This window comes from Coregonus clupeaformis, chromosome 14 (genome assembly GCF_020615455.1).
Source record: "Coregonus clupeaformis isolate EN_2021a chromosome 14, ASM2061545v1, whole genome shotgun sequence".
Lineage (NCBI taxonomy): Eukaryota > Metazoa > Chordata > Actinopteri > Salmoniformes > Salmonidae > Coregonus > Coregonus clupeaformis.
In genome coordinates, this window is record NC_059205.1 from 17680222 (window position 1) to 17695420 (window position 15199).

General features: G+C 39.3%; 1 long non-coding RNA gene across 5 annotated transcripts in view; it reads right to left on the reverse strand.

Moving 5' to 3' along the window:
* LOC121581216 overlaps nt 1-15199 on the reverse strand; it is a 42135-nt gene that overhangs the window by 18513 nt on the left and 8423 nt on the right. For all 5 annotated transcript variants that reach the window (XR_006661724.1, XR_006661723.1, XR_006003179.2 and 2 more), the window contains one exon: nt 7888-8039. This is a non-coding gene — a long non-coding RNA (uncharacterized LOC121581216). The remainder of the gene's footprint in view (nt 1-7887; nt 8040-15199) is intronic.

A 15199-nucleotide genomic window follows, 5' to 3' on the forward strand; every position in this document is an offset into this window, starting at 1 on the left:
TGTTGAACCAACTCCTGCAGCCTTCAAATTATAACTCAAATATTAGACAGCAAAATACTGGTACATTTGGGGTGGACAGCAAATACTCTATAGGCCTATATTAATTCCTGAGAATGTCTTTATTTTGACCATGCATTTTCCCCATGAACTTGATCTCTGAATGTTTTTAAATGAAATCTTAAATAAAATAAATATAAACGATTTAAGTACGTTTCAAATTATTATATTATTATATACTGTGTGTGGAAAGCTACCATACTGCCAAATAGTGGTATAAACTATCTATCCATCACCTTTGTCCTCAAATCAAATATACACACACACTAGTTCACACACACACAGGCCCTTAATAGCTCCCCACAAACACTCGCCCATCCACACACACAGCTTTGTGTTCTTACATAGCATCTTCCCAAAACACAAGATGACCTATTAACTGAGACAACTATATGACCACTAGTTACACAAGCTTATCTCAATATTGTAATGGACTAACTTTGACTCCCTTTCTCTCATATATTTCTGCACAATCAAAATATATTCTGTACCAGAAAAATACACTGGCATGACCCAATGACTTGACCAGTGATTGCATTATCTAGTAGCTACACCACAGTACCTAATGTACAACCAAGAGCTTCATGTCCATGGGTCACAGACTTCTCAATCAAAGTATATAGGCTTACTCTTAGGGCCAACGTTTTAAGTATTTGCACTAGTGCAAAGTCTGCACCTGTTCTTTCACACCATGAAAATAACAGCTTAATATTATGCACCAAAATAGGAAGATCAAAAGGTCAACTGAATATTAAGGGAACTGAAGAATATGCAGTGTTTGACTTGGGCAGGATCTCACTGGAGCTGAGTATCAGCACCTCAAATGTTCTAATGCTTGAGCTCCTGTTCCTGTTATAGAATATTATCTCAAAAGTATTGTGGAGCTCCTGCACCTAAATATACTGAACAAAAATATAAACGCAACATGCAACAATTTCAAAGAGTTATCGTGTTACTGAGTTCCAGTTCATATAAGAAAGTCAGTCAATTTAAATAAATAAATTAGGCCTAATCTATTGATTTAACTTGACTGGGAATAGAGATAAGCATCTGCTGGTCACATACAGTGGGGAGAACAAGTATTTGATACACTGCCGATTTTGCAGGTTTTCCTACTTACAAAGCATGTAGAGGTCTGTAATTTATATCATAGGTACACTTCAACTGTGAGAGACGGAATCTAAAACAAAAATCCAGAAAATCACATTGTATGATTTTTAAGTAATTAATTTGCATTTTATTGCATGACATAAGTATTTGATACATCAGAAAAGCAGAACTTAATATTTGGTACAGAAACCTTTGTTTGCAATTACAGAGATCATACATTTCCTGTAGGTCTTGACCAGGTTTGCACACACTGCAGCAGGGATTTTGGCCCACTCCTCCATACAGACCTTCTCCAGGTCCTTCAGGTTTCGGGGCTGTCGCTGGGCAATACGGACTTTCAGCTCCCTCCAAAGATTTTCTATTGGGTTCAGGTCTGGAGACTGGCTAGGCCACTCCAGGACCTTCAGATGCTTCTTACGGAGCCACTCCTTAGTTGCCCTGGCTGTGTGTTTTGGGTCGTTGTCATGCTGGAAGACCCAGCTACGACCCATCTTCAATGCTCTTACTGAGGGAAGGAGGTTGTTGGCCAAGATCTCGCGATACATGGCCCCATCCATCCTCCCCTCAATACGGTGCAGTCGTCCTGTCCCCTTTGCAGAAAAGCATCCCCAAAGAATGATGTTTCCACCTCCATGCTTCACGGTTGGGATGGTGTTCTTGGGGTTGTACTCATCCTTCTTCTTTCTCCAAACACGGCGAGTGGAGTTTAGACCAAAAAGCTCTATTTTTGTCTCATCAGACCACATGACCTTCTCCCATTCCTCCTCTGGATCATCCAGATGGTCATTGGCAAACTTCAGACGGGCCTGGACATGCGCTGGCTTGAGCAGGGGGACCTTGCGTGCGCTGCAGGATTTTAATCCATGACGGCGTAGTGTGTTACTAATGGTTTTCTTTGAGACTGTGGTCCCAGCTCTCTTCAGGTCATTGACCAGGTCCTGCCGTGTAGTTCTGGGCTGATCCCTCACCTTCCTCATGATCATTGATGCCCCATGAGGTGAGATCTTGCATGGAGCCCCAGACCAAGGGTGATTGACCATCATCTTGAACTTTCCATTTTCTAATAATTGCGCCAACAGTTGTTGCCTTCTCACCAAGCAGCTTGCCTATTGTCCTGTAGCCCATCCCAGCCTTGTGCAGGTCTACAATTGTATCCCTGATGTCCTTACACAGCTCTCTGGTCTTGGCCATTGTGGAGAGGTTGGAGTCTGTTTGATTGAGTGTGTGGACAGGTGTCTTTTATACAGGTAACGAGTTCAAACAGGTGCAGTTAATACAGGTAATGAGTGGAGAACAGGAGGGCTTCTTAAAGAAAAACTAACAGGTCTGTGAGAGCCGGAATTCTTAATGGTTGGTAGGTGATCAAATACTTATGTCATGCAATAAAATGCAAATTAATTACTTAAAAATCATACAATGTGATTTTCTGGATTTTTTTGTAAGTAGGAAAACCTGCAAAATCGGCAGTGTATCAAATACTTGTTCTCCCCACTGTATACCTTTAAAAAAAGTAGGGGCGTGGATCAGAAAACCATAATTTGCCTCATGCAGCGTGTCACATCTCCTTCGCATAGATTGATCAGGCTGTTGATTGTGGCATGTGGAATGCTGTCCCACTCCTCTTCAATGGCTGTGTGAAGTTGCTGGATATTGGCGGGAACTGAAACACGCTGTCGTACATGTCGATCCAGAGCATCCCAAACATGCTCAATGGGTGACATGTTTGGTGAGTAAGCAGGCCATGGAAGAACTGGGACATTTTCAGCTTCCAGGAATTGTGTACAGATCCTTGCGACATGGGGCCGTGCATTATCATGCTGAAACATGAGGTGATGGTGGCGGATGAATGGCACGACAATGGGCCTCAGGATCTTGTCACGGTGTCTCTGTGCATTCAAATTGCCATCGATAAAATGCAATTGTGTTCATTGTCTGTAGTTAATGCCTGCCCATACCATAATCCCACCACCACCATGGGACACTGTGCACAAGGTTGACATCAGCAAACCGCTCTCCCACACGACGCCATACATGTGGTCTGCGCTTGTGAGGCAGGTTGGACTTACTGACAAATTCTCTAAAACAAAGTTGTAGGCAGCTTATGGTAGAGAAATTAATATTAAAAACTCTGGCAACAGCTCTGTTGGACATTCCTGCAGTCAGCATGCCAATTGCACTCTCCCTACAAAAATTGACATCTATGGCATTGTGTTGTGTGACAGAACTGCACATTTTAGAGTGACCTTTTATTGTCCCCAGCACAAGGTGCACCTGTGTAATGATCATGCTGTTTAATCAGCTTTTTGATATGCCACACCTGTCAGGTGGATGGATGATCTTTTCATTTTTTTCATTTTTTTAATGGGGTAGATCAGCTTTAATATTGCAGATAGATTGTAACTTCCATCAATTAAATTGTCTGCATCACGTCCAATCCCCCATATGTTTTTTTCTCTCTCAAATATATATATATATATATATATATATATATATATATATATATATATATATATATATATATATATATATATACTCATACATACATACACATATATACATACATACATATATACATTCATACATACAGTGGGGAAAAAAAGTATTTAGTCAGCCACCAATTGTGCAAGTTCTCCCACTTAAAAAGATGAGAGAGGCCTGTAATTTTCATCATAGGTACACGTTGGTCCTTAAATTAGACTGGTATACTTTTTTATTTATCGCAGTTTTCTTTAACCGATTATGTTCTTTAATGCAGGGCCGACAGACAAGTTCCTTACTTTTTCCCTCTTCCACTTTCCTCTTCCATTTTTGCGGTAATGCTGCAATTATTTGGTTGTAATTTTGGGTAGACCAGACATTTCCATATGTTTTTGTTAGCTACATGTGCGACATAACTCCACCAGTCCTACCGATGATATCATTTACGAAGATTATACCTTTTTTAAACATTTTGTCAAAAAAAATAGTTTTTTTTATCAATTAGTATATTTGAGTTTAACCACAATATTTGTTGCATTATTTGTTCTGTTGTTTCTGGAGGATTAAATTGAAATTGCAACCAACTTTCTATGGCTTGTTTTAGAAATAGTGATATTTGGGAGATTATTTCCTTTTCAAATAACTGAAAGTGAGAGGTTGTAATCTGAATAAAGGGAAAAAGGCCATTCTTGAACATTGGGTGAGACAATCTTACTAATTTGCTAGAGAACCAGTTCGGATGTAAGTATAACTTTTGTATGACTGAAGCTTTTAGTGATAGGTCTAATGCTTTAATATTTAATCATTTCTGTCCTCCGAATTCATATTCATTATATAAATAGGCCCGTTTAATTTTGTCTGGCTTGCCGTTCCAAATCAAATGGAATATTTTTTTCTTATAGAATTTAAAAAACTGTTCGCTAGGCGTAGGCAAGACCATAAGCAAATAGGTAAACTGAGTTAATCAGGGTGATTTTTGCTAACTTTCTATTAAAATGTATTGGAGTGAGATCATTTATTTCATTTGGGATATGTATTCCAAGTATATCCACATCACCATCAGACCATGTTATTGGTAAACTACATGGTAATGTAAATATTGTATTTTTTTGTGATCCAATACGTAATATAGTACATTTATCATAATTTGGTTGAAATCCAGAGAGGTTAGAAAATGAGGCTGTGGAGGGATTCAAGTTGTGGATTTAAAAGAAAACATGAATCATCAGCGTACAATGACACCTTTGTTTTTAAACCCTGGATTTCTAATCCCTTGATATTATTGTTGGATCTGATTTTAATAGCTAACATCTCGATGGCCATAATAAATAGATATGCCGATAGTGGACAACCTTGTTTCACTCCTCTTGACAGTTTAAAACTTTCTGAGAAATAGCCATTATTTACTATTTTACACCTAGGGTTACTATACATGATTTTAACCCATTTTATAAGAGATTCTCCAAAATTGAAATGATCCTGGCATTTATATATAAACCCCAGTCGTACTTTATCAAATGCCTTTTCGAAGTCTGCTATGAAGAGCAGGCCTGGTTTCCCAGATTTTTCATAGTGTTCTATTGTTTCCAATACTTGCCTTATATTATCTCCAATGTATCTTCCATGTAAAAAACATGTCTGATTAGAATGAATAATGTCCGACAATACCTTTTTAATTCTATGCGCTATACATTTTGCTAAAATTTTTGCATCACAACACTGAAGTGTAAGGGGCCTCCAATTTTTTTTTATGGACTGGATCTTTATATTTCCCACTTCTATCCTGTTTCAGTAATAATGAAATCAGACCTTCTTCTTGAGTGTCTGATAATCTACCATTTACATAGGAGTGGTTAAAACATGCTAATAACGGTCCTCTGAGTATATCAAAAGAGATTTCGTATACCTCGACTGGTATGCCATCCAACCCTGGAGTTTTCCCGGACTTAAAGTCTTTAATTGCATCCAGAAGTTCCTCCTCTGTAATTTCACCTTCACATTAGTCTTTCTGTATGGCTGTTAATTTTACATTATCAATAGAAAAAAATCTCTACAATTAGCTTCATTTAGAGGAGATGGAGGCGACTGAAACGAAAACATATGCTTAAAGTACTTTGTTTCCTCCTTCAAAGTATCATTTGGTGAATCATGGGTGACTCCGTCATTTGTAACCAGTTTCAGTCAATTATTTTTGGTAGCATTTCTATGTTGAAGATTAAAAAAGAATTTGGTGCATTTTTCCCCATATTCCATCCAGTTTGCTTTATTTCTATAATACACTGCTCAAAAAAATTAAGGGAACACTAAAATAACACATCCTAGATATGAATGAATGAAATAATCTTATTAAATACTTTTTTCATTACATAGTTGAATGTGCTGACAACAAAATCACACAAAAATTATCAATGGAAATCAAATGTATCAACCCATGGAGGTCTGGATTTGGAGTCACCCTCAAAATGTAAGTGGAAAACCACACTACAGGCTGATCCAACTTTGATGTAATGTCCTTAAAACAAGTCAAAATGAGGCTCAGTAGTGTGTGTGGCCTCCACGTGCCTGTATGACCTCCCTACAACGCGTGGGCATGCTCCTGATGAGGTGGCGGATGGTCTCCTGAGGGATCTCCTCCCAGACCTAGACTAAAGCATCCGCCAACTCCTGAACAGTCTGTGGTGCAACGTGGCGTTGGTGGATGGAGCGAGACATGATGTCCCAGATGTGCTCAATTGGATTCAGGTCTGGGGAACGGGCGGGCCAGTCCATAGCATCAATACCTTCCTCTTGCAGGAACCGCTGATACACTCCAGCCACATGAGGTCTAGCATTGTCTTGCATTAGGAGGAACCCAGGGCCAACCGCACCAGCATATGGTCTCACAAAGGGTCTGAGGATCTCATCTCGGTACCTAATGGCAGTCAGACTACCTCTGGCGAGCACATGGAGGGCTGTGCGGCCCCCCAAAGAAATGCCACCTCACACCATGACTGACCCACCACCAAACCGGTCATGCTGGAGGATGTTGCAGGCAGCAGAACGTTCTCCACGGCATCTCCAGACTCTGTCACGTCTGTCACGTGCTCACTGTGAACCTGCTTTCATCTGTGAAGAGCACAGGGCGCCAGTGGCGAATTTGCCAATCTTGGTGTTCTTCTCAAATGCCAAACGTCCTGCACGGTGTTGGGCTGTAAGCACAACCCCCACCTGTGGACGTCAGGCCCTCATACCACCCTCATGGAGTCTGTTTCTGACCGTTTGAGCAGACACATGCACATTTGTGGCCTGCTGGAGGTCATTTTGCAGGGCTCTGGCAGTGCTCTTCCTACTCCTCCTTGCACAAAGGTGGAGGTAGCAGTCCTGCTGCTGGGTTGTTGCCCTCCTACGGCCTCCTCCACGTCTCCTGATGTACTGGCCTGTCTCCTGGTAGCGCCTCCATGCTCTGGACACTACGCTGACAGACACAGCAAACCTTCTTGCCACAGCTCGCATTGATGTGCCATCCTGGATGAGCTGCACTACCTGAGCCACTTGTGTGGGTTGTAGACTCCGTCTCATGCTACCACTAGAGTGAAAGCACCGCCAGCATTCAAAAGTGACCAAAACATCAGCCAGGAAGCGTAGGAACTGAGAAGTGGTCTGTGGTCACCAACTGCAAAACCAGTCCTTTATTGGGGGTGTCTTGCTAATTGCCTATAATTTCCACCTGTTGTCTATTCCATTTGCACAACAGCATGTGAAATGTATTGTCAATCAGTGTTGCTTCCTAAGTGGACAGTTTGATTTCACAGAAGTGTGATTGACTTGGAGTTACATTGTGTTGTTTAAGTGTTCCCTTTATTTTTTTGAGCAGTGTATATTACACTTGATCATTCTTGAATAAGTTTCTCAATTTCTTATTGTTTTTCCTCTAATTTATTCTGTGCCTCTATGTTACAGTTTTTATTGCTATCTATCTGTTGGATTATCTTGGCAAAGGAGAAAAATGCTCACAAACAGGGATGTAAACAAATATGTGCACAAAATGTAAGAGAAATACGCCTTTTGTGCATATAAAACATTACTGGGATCTTTTATTTCAGCTCATGCAACATGGGAGCAATACTTTACATGTTGCGTTTATATTTTTGTTCAATGTATAAACAGTACCGGCACACAACATGAGTACCGGCACCTATTTCAGTCGAAGTCAAGCACTGAAAATATTATATATTTTATGTTTTTATCTATAGTATTGTTTACCTGTGAATGTATGGTTGTTCCTTGTAGGTTGGACTTGGGCCCTCTTCCTCTTCCCAGTCCCTGGTATCTGAGACCCCTAGGTAACATGAGCCACCATATTGTTTCCTGACATGGGTACACCTTCCAGTATGTACACTCACTTTTACTTCTTCCTGAAATGAAAAATAATTGAGATTATTAGCCGTTATTAGGCATATGAAGGATAGCGGAGGATTTGGATACAACAAACATTTGTAGGCCTGAATAAAAAATAAAAAATAATGTCAATTATTTTGAATATTCACCTTAAAAATCATGTACTAATACATAATGTATTGTATCAATTGAAAACACTTAATGGATCAGCCTATGCAATACATCTGAAATATGGAGTGAATCCCTCTCACAACCATTTTCATGCCATTGTTAAGCTATGCTAACGGAAACCCATAGCTTGCAGTCAGTAATGTAAATAAAATATGATTCCATTATCATTTTATGAAATATATGTATATAGGTCTTAATGACTAATCGGGTCAAATCTGAACCACACAGTTTCAATCACTCCTGCGTAAAATTTAGCCAACTCACGTGTCTAAGCTAGTTGCTAAGCTACTATACCAAAGCTTAAATTCAGATAATAATTCTGATAGTTTTCCACCAAATTTCTACTATGGCAAAGATAGGTGTCAGTTAGGCCATGATTATTAAATTGCATTTAAGTAGACCTAATGTAGTATACGAGTGTACAAACGTTTCCATTTCTGAGGAACACATACACAGATTGAGGAAGAGTCAGTGTAGATCAGTATTAATCCTCCATACATCGCCCAAGAAGACTCCTACTCTTCTTCCTACATTCTCATTCCAATTCGACACCTAACATTCAACAACCTAGTAGCATATCTTATGTATACACATACACAAGATAGAGCTATGTCCCTCATCCTCCAAATATAATGTGGGTTATGATAGATCAGCCAAAGATAGATCATTATGATCATTCTAAGATTAAAATACATAGACAAACTATTATGTACTGTGCTACTTTGTTATATTCTATACTGTTGTATCATCTCCTCAGAATGACAGTACTCAAACTGAGAGAGTTTTCTGCCAATCTCACTTTGCAACTTATTGGAAATTCCCGGAATTTTGCAACCCTTTACGCAGCCTATATTTATGTGCAATCAATGTCTACTTCAAGAACTTCAACACCTCCAACAGTATACTGTCACCAGTTATGCATTCATTGTCAGTGAATATTGAGGAATCAGGAAGAAAACACTATAAGCTACATAACATGTTGAGAATCTGTCACTGACCAGCTATATAAATTAGTTTCATTACTTATCCACACAAGGGCAACACAAACCTGGTACTGAGTTCAAAATAGTATTTTGCAGCTGAATAGGGGATATCTCCATCTTTCATACAGTACAAAGTAGCCTTCATACACCCTGTTCTTCTTGTGGAGAGAGTGATTTGCATACATTCTGTGCCTACAGGAACTATCCAGCTACAATATGTCAATCTGTTTGTATGCATTCAAAATAACCCCCCTCATCACCCTACACAGAGGCTAGGCCTGTGTCTCTCTCTCCTAAAAACATGTTGCGTGAATTCGGAAAGAGTGGGATATCATATAAACTGGGACAGCTTAATCCTGATGTGTTTATTTCTTGGTCTGACAAGAGAAAATCAAAACTATTGTTAGTAAGCCGTTGCAGAGATATCACATTATCAAAATCACATCACTTCATTGGTGTGACATCATAGAGAGGGGCAGAGCAAGCTTCAAACACGAAGCTCACCCCGGGTGAAGCAGGCGGTAAGATCAGGGACATAGCTTTTTATGGTTTTGATGTTAAGGTTATAAAATTGTCATAAATAATGCACTGTGCAGAATTGTGATGTAAATGTGCATACTGTGTACTGGTACATCAAAATACATAAAGTTGCCAATATTTTGTTTCAGTTTTGTAATTCAGTCTTTTTTTGTTGTCCCGCTTTACCAACCATAGCTAGCTAAAGTAGGACATCATGGAGTAGCTAAAGTGGGACAGTCTTAGGGTTTGCCAATGGAGGAAAGAGATCCAGTTTACACTAGGGACCCCCTGTATGTAGGCTTTGGGCCTGGTTGCATAAAACATCTTAAGTGTTTCCCTTAAGGGTTTACCTTAAGGAATAATTTGCCCTTACCTAAGGGAATTGATTATGGGTGTTGCATAGAGCCCCTCAAATATTTCCTTAGGTAAGGGCATACATAAGGGATTTTATGGTCCTTTGAAGGCATGTATGGTAGAAAGAGTCTGGTTACCATGGAGACGGCCTGATTCACTGACTAAATGTCTCCTCAAAGAGATTGCTTTCATTTTGTGAGATAGCAAAATAGAACTTCTACAATCAAGTCAGGATAACCAAATTGCTTCAGAAGATAATAACCAAGTTTCTTGTAGTTACTTACTTTCTAGTACATCAAGCTAGCTTACAGAGTAGCTATAGCTAACTAACCAGCTAGCTTTGTAGCCATGGATTGTGCACCTTCCATTGTTTAGCTAAGTAGCTAGATACAGTAGCTGGTTGATGTTTTCCTTTTGTAACCAGAGCAGATGAAAGCAACATTCACCTCCACATATGCTGTTTACATTGATATCCAAACTGAATGAAGCAGTTAAGGGACCTCATGGGCCCCCTTAACTTTTTTCACTTAATATAAGGGAGAAATTCACCTTTAAATGTTTTGTGCAACTGACTTAAAGTTAAGGAAACTTTAAGGGAAAAGATAAGGGGGAAATTAACTTAAGGTGTTTTATGCAACCGGGCCCCCTGGTTCTTGTAGTACTATTTCCATTACATCATTTTCTTGTTGTACTGTTATTAGTACTGTTATTTGAGTGAATTCAGAAAAAGTGGGACACCTTTTGGATTTCAGTAATCTGTAACCTCTTTAGACATCTAGCCCAACACATGATACATTTCTAATTCACCCTACAGTAGGCTGCTGTAGCCAACAACATTAATCTGTCACTCATTTCTTGACAAGTAGCATACAATCTAAGTTCGAAAATGACATAAAGACTATTGTTACTGCTATAATACACAAAATGCAATTGTAATATTCCATGACTGTTCTTAAAAAAGATTAGGTAGCATAGGGAGTAGGCTATGCAACTTATTTTGTCCATGTTTCCCCCCCATGATAGCCAACTTTTTTGCCCAAAATACAGGTAGGCTATAGAAGGAAGGTAAATATATTGATTTGACTATCAAGATTATTTGAAATATATTGAAACCCACTACTGAGGCTATACATTCCATAGAGATATCTGATATCGCTGCTTCCAGAACCACGTAACACCTCGGAATTGACCAATCAGATGAAATGTATGTTTTAACTGTTTCTCCTTTTTCTCCAGATCGAACAGCAATAATACCACCATAAAAACGGTGTGACAAGTCATTTCTATATAGGCCTACCTCATTGACCTTTCCGCTTATAAATAAAGTAACTGAATAACCATTCAGAGATTTGCATTAGGCCCCATCATCACGATCCTCGAGCGTTCGCTTCCCATTGACAGCGCAGCCAGCGTATAGCTCGTATTGAAGATACGTCAGGGAAAACTGATTCATTTATATAATTTTACACCTATTTGAATGCACCACAATCAAAGCTGTTTTTCGTATTTTAGCAGGCAGGAATCAACTTGCCTCCCCACGTCGGCATTTGGGGTGTTCTGAACCAGCACAGGCTTACGCAGCATCCATCGCCCCGGTCTAGGCTACCTTCTCCCCGCCCTGACAGTCACCTCGCCGCAGCCCCGGCATCTGAAGTCCTTGGAATTAGTTTATACTTTCGGTTCTCTAGCTTTATGAAATTATAACTCATACAGCTAGATAACCAAAGACACAAACTAACCCGTCCTCTCTTAAAGGGTCCGCTGCGTAGACGGAACCGCTGTTGGTGGTCACATGGAGCCGAAACTGTCGTTGGAGCGAGAGGCTCGAGAGGCTCCCCCTCACCACCAACACACCGTATAGCGCCATAGACCACAACGCTGTGTTCTCAGCATATGTATGCATGCCATTTATATATTTATTTATTTATGTAGATATATTATGGAAATTTCTCTACGTAGCTGACACACACACACACACACACGCACGCACTCAAACACACAGTCTGTTATCGATCAAATTAAAAGATTTACCGACTTGAATCCTAAAATGATCACACATATTTCAAACCTTAAAATATCATCTTAAAAACAAGACAGAGTATCCTTTAGAGTAGCTTATCCTTTTAGATAAACTACATAGGCCTAACTCAAAACTATTGGATAGGCTATGTATGCACTGGATAACCTATATTGCACAATAACTCCCTAATTGCCTCCAATTCCCAGAAACTAACATGTTGAGGATGTTGTTATTGCTAATATTGACAAGAAAGAGAGAAAATGCCGAGGGTACACGAAAAGCAGCATACCTATAACCATCACTAGGCAACATTAACTTCTATGGGCTATCTCTGCTCATCCTCAAAATGTCATTTCACACAAGGCCTAATACAGTTCAGACTATTATCTATAGCCTATAACCTACTTTGGCAATACAATAAAAAATTATACACATCATAAAATAAAGACAGCTTACTCACAGATGTACCGGTACCGTTCTTAGTATCCGTTCATCCTCTTTCCAATGTCTAAAATGTGTTTTTAGTTAGAATGTGTAGATAGCCTATATGGCAAATAAAAGTTTCAGTGTCAAGTTGAAGAAAGTAGACTATATGAGAATAGACCAAGGCAGATATCCATAGGCTACAGAACGGTGTCTCCACCCTGACACACAGGCTGCAACTGACGAGCATGAGAGAGCTCACAATATGCTCAGTGGTTAGCTCCCCAGCGCTCCCAGCCTACCAATCCCAAACCGCCCTGAACGCCACACACACACACACACACACACACACACACACACACACACACACACACACATACATACATACACACATATGCACACACACACAGTAAAATGTAAATAGCCCCCTCATGGTGCATTCCACTATGTAAATTCATTATTGTGGTGTAGTCCTATAACTGAAAGAGCCCATTATATTCTCCACAAGCGTATATAAAATGGATAGACACTTAACACACTCTCAGAATAGGCAAGTCAACCAGCAAGCCAAGGCTTATAGAACCCTGACATTTACAACAAGAACATATGGATGTCAATTGGTAATATTGAGCATTAGCTTGAGAATCCCGTGCAACACTGCTAGTTTGTCAGAATGGTTTCACACCTTTACAGCTGTGGTTGACATAGGCTAAATAGGCCTATACATACACCTATAAAAATGCTCAGTGGTCTATCTTGGAAATATGCACTGAATGAAATAGATAAACACCAGGCATAGAGGCTTTATCAAATATTTAAAATTCCAAACACAGAATTTAAGAAGATAGTGTTTCATTAACTTATAGAGACACCATAAAGTGCAATTTCATTAAGTAGTTTTGGGGATGCCTGTGCCACACACTGTTACGACAGTGGCCTATTTTCAGTAGAAATGGCCTCTCCACTTAACATTTTTACCCGGAAAAAATACAAATGTCTTTCTTAGATAATATATTTTTCAATCACTTAAATTGGCCTGCATGTGGTCTCCAATATTGTAAGTTCAATACAAACGAATAACCTACTATTTCGATGTATACACCCCATACATTTTGACATAGTAATCACAATTTGGTCAAAGATTAAATGTTTTGCAATATGAAAGGCATGAAAATAATCAGGGGAAGTAAAGTGGAAGATATGATAGATACATTAAAACTGTGAAAATTCTTAAATTACACTGTCCAAAACACAACAAAGACATAGGCTACTCACGAAACAAGGCCTACGTTTAACCAAAATTCTTGTTATTTTGAACATTTCAATTAGGAGTTTTTCTGAGGTATAGGACTATCTACGAATTATAATAGGAAAGAAAGAGACAGCGTTTGGTTTGTGCTTTTTCGTCAACTTCATATTGTCTCTGAATAGGCCTACATATTCCTGGTATTTTGTTAAATAACGTAGGCTACTTATGCCTTAGCGACTTTTTCAAAGTAATAAGATTGCTGTAAAAACTGAGCAATATTTTTAGGCATAGGCTACATATAGAGCTGAAGAAAATCTCTTTCATGCATTCATATTCCAAACGTGTGCTTCAATGATTGTATCCAATTAGCCTACTTGCGAAAACTTCCAAATATTCATTTCTGAGCTTCTCGTCATCAGAGAGATTCAGCTAACAAGTTCTTGCTAATTCATGCCTCACATAAGCAGCAGTGAATTGGGTCAACTAGCAAGCTGGCTGGCCTACATTCTCTCTCACCTGTTGATCTCAGCAGCTAATAATGTTAATCATTGCTGCTCCTTCAGTTTTCTCACTATAGGCCTACGAATGGGATATTCATCCACATTATTTCCACCCTAGGATCCCCTAATTCAAAGCCAACAATTTGACATTTTACACCATGATTACGTGTTATAGGAAGGTGTGAATTAACTAAAATATTCACTAATGATTACCAGAACATCCTTTCTCTCCCTAGACATTATCGAACCACAGCCAAAACCACATTATAAAAACATTGTAAAAACACATTTCATTACACCAACATATAAATTAATAGGACTATGTTCATTCTAATCTACATGAAAGCACCAGGAGGGCCTAACTGAAAGGCTTTGCAAAAGCAATTACTTAGAAATGGCCTCTAACTCATTTCGTTAAAGCAGAGGAATTCACCTCATTCTCAGCCTGTATTCACGTTCTCTGTCCACCGTGCTGAAATACAGCTAGACCCGCTTCTATACATTTCCTCTGCAGTGCTTGCTGTAGGCCTACTGCTTATAATGTATTCAGTCCGGATGTACTGCGCTATCAAGCATGTTAGGGTGGAAATCTTAGCCTAGAAAGAGATCATGAGATTGCATGATAATGAACAACCTACATCTTTTGATAAAGGGATCGGTCCGATGTACTGAAACGAGGCCGAAGAGAAACTTACTGTACTCATATAGTTTGAAAGGCATATACCCTCTAGCGTGTGTGTGTGTGTGTGTGTGTGTGTGTGTGCTCTACGATGCATGCTAAACTACCAATAAAGAGAGATGAGGGAGATTTAAACAGAACGAAATATACATGCTTGCATCAGATAGCATATCTGATTATTGCACATGAGTCAAATCGTTATCGCGGAGGTACACCTTGGGAGTCAGGTCTATTGATGTGGAGTACACGTTTTGCATAGTGTCAGAATAATTATAAAGA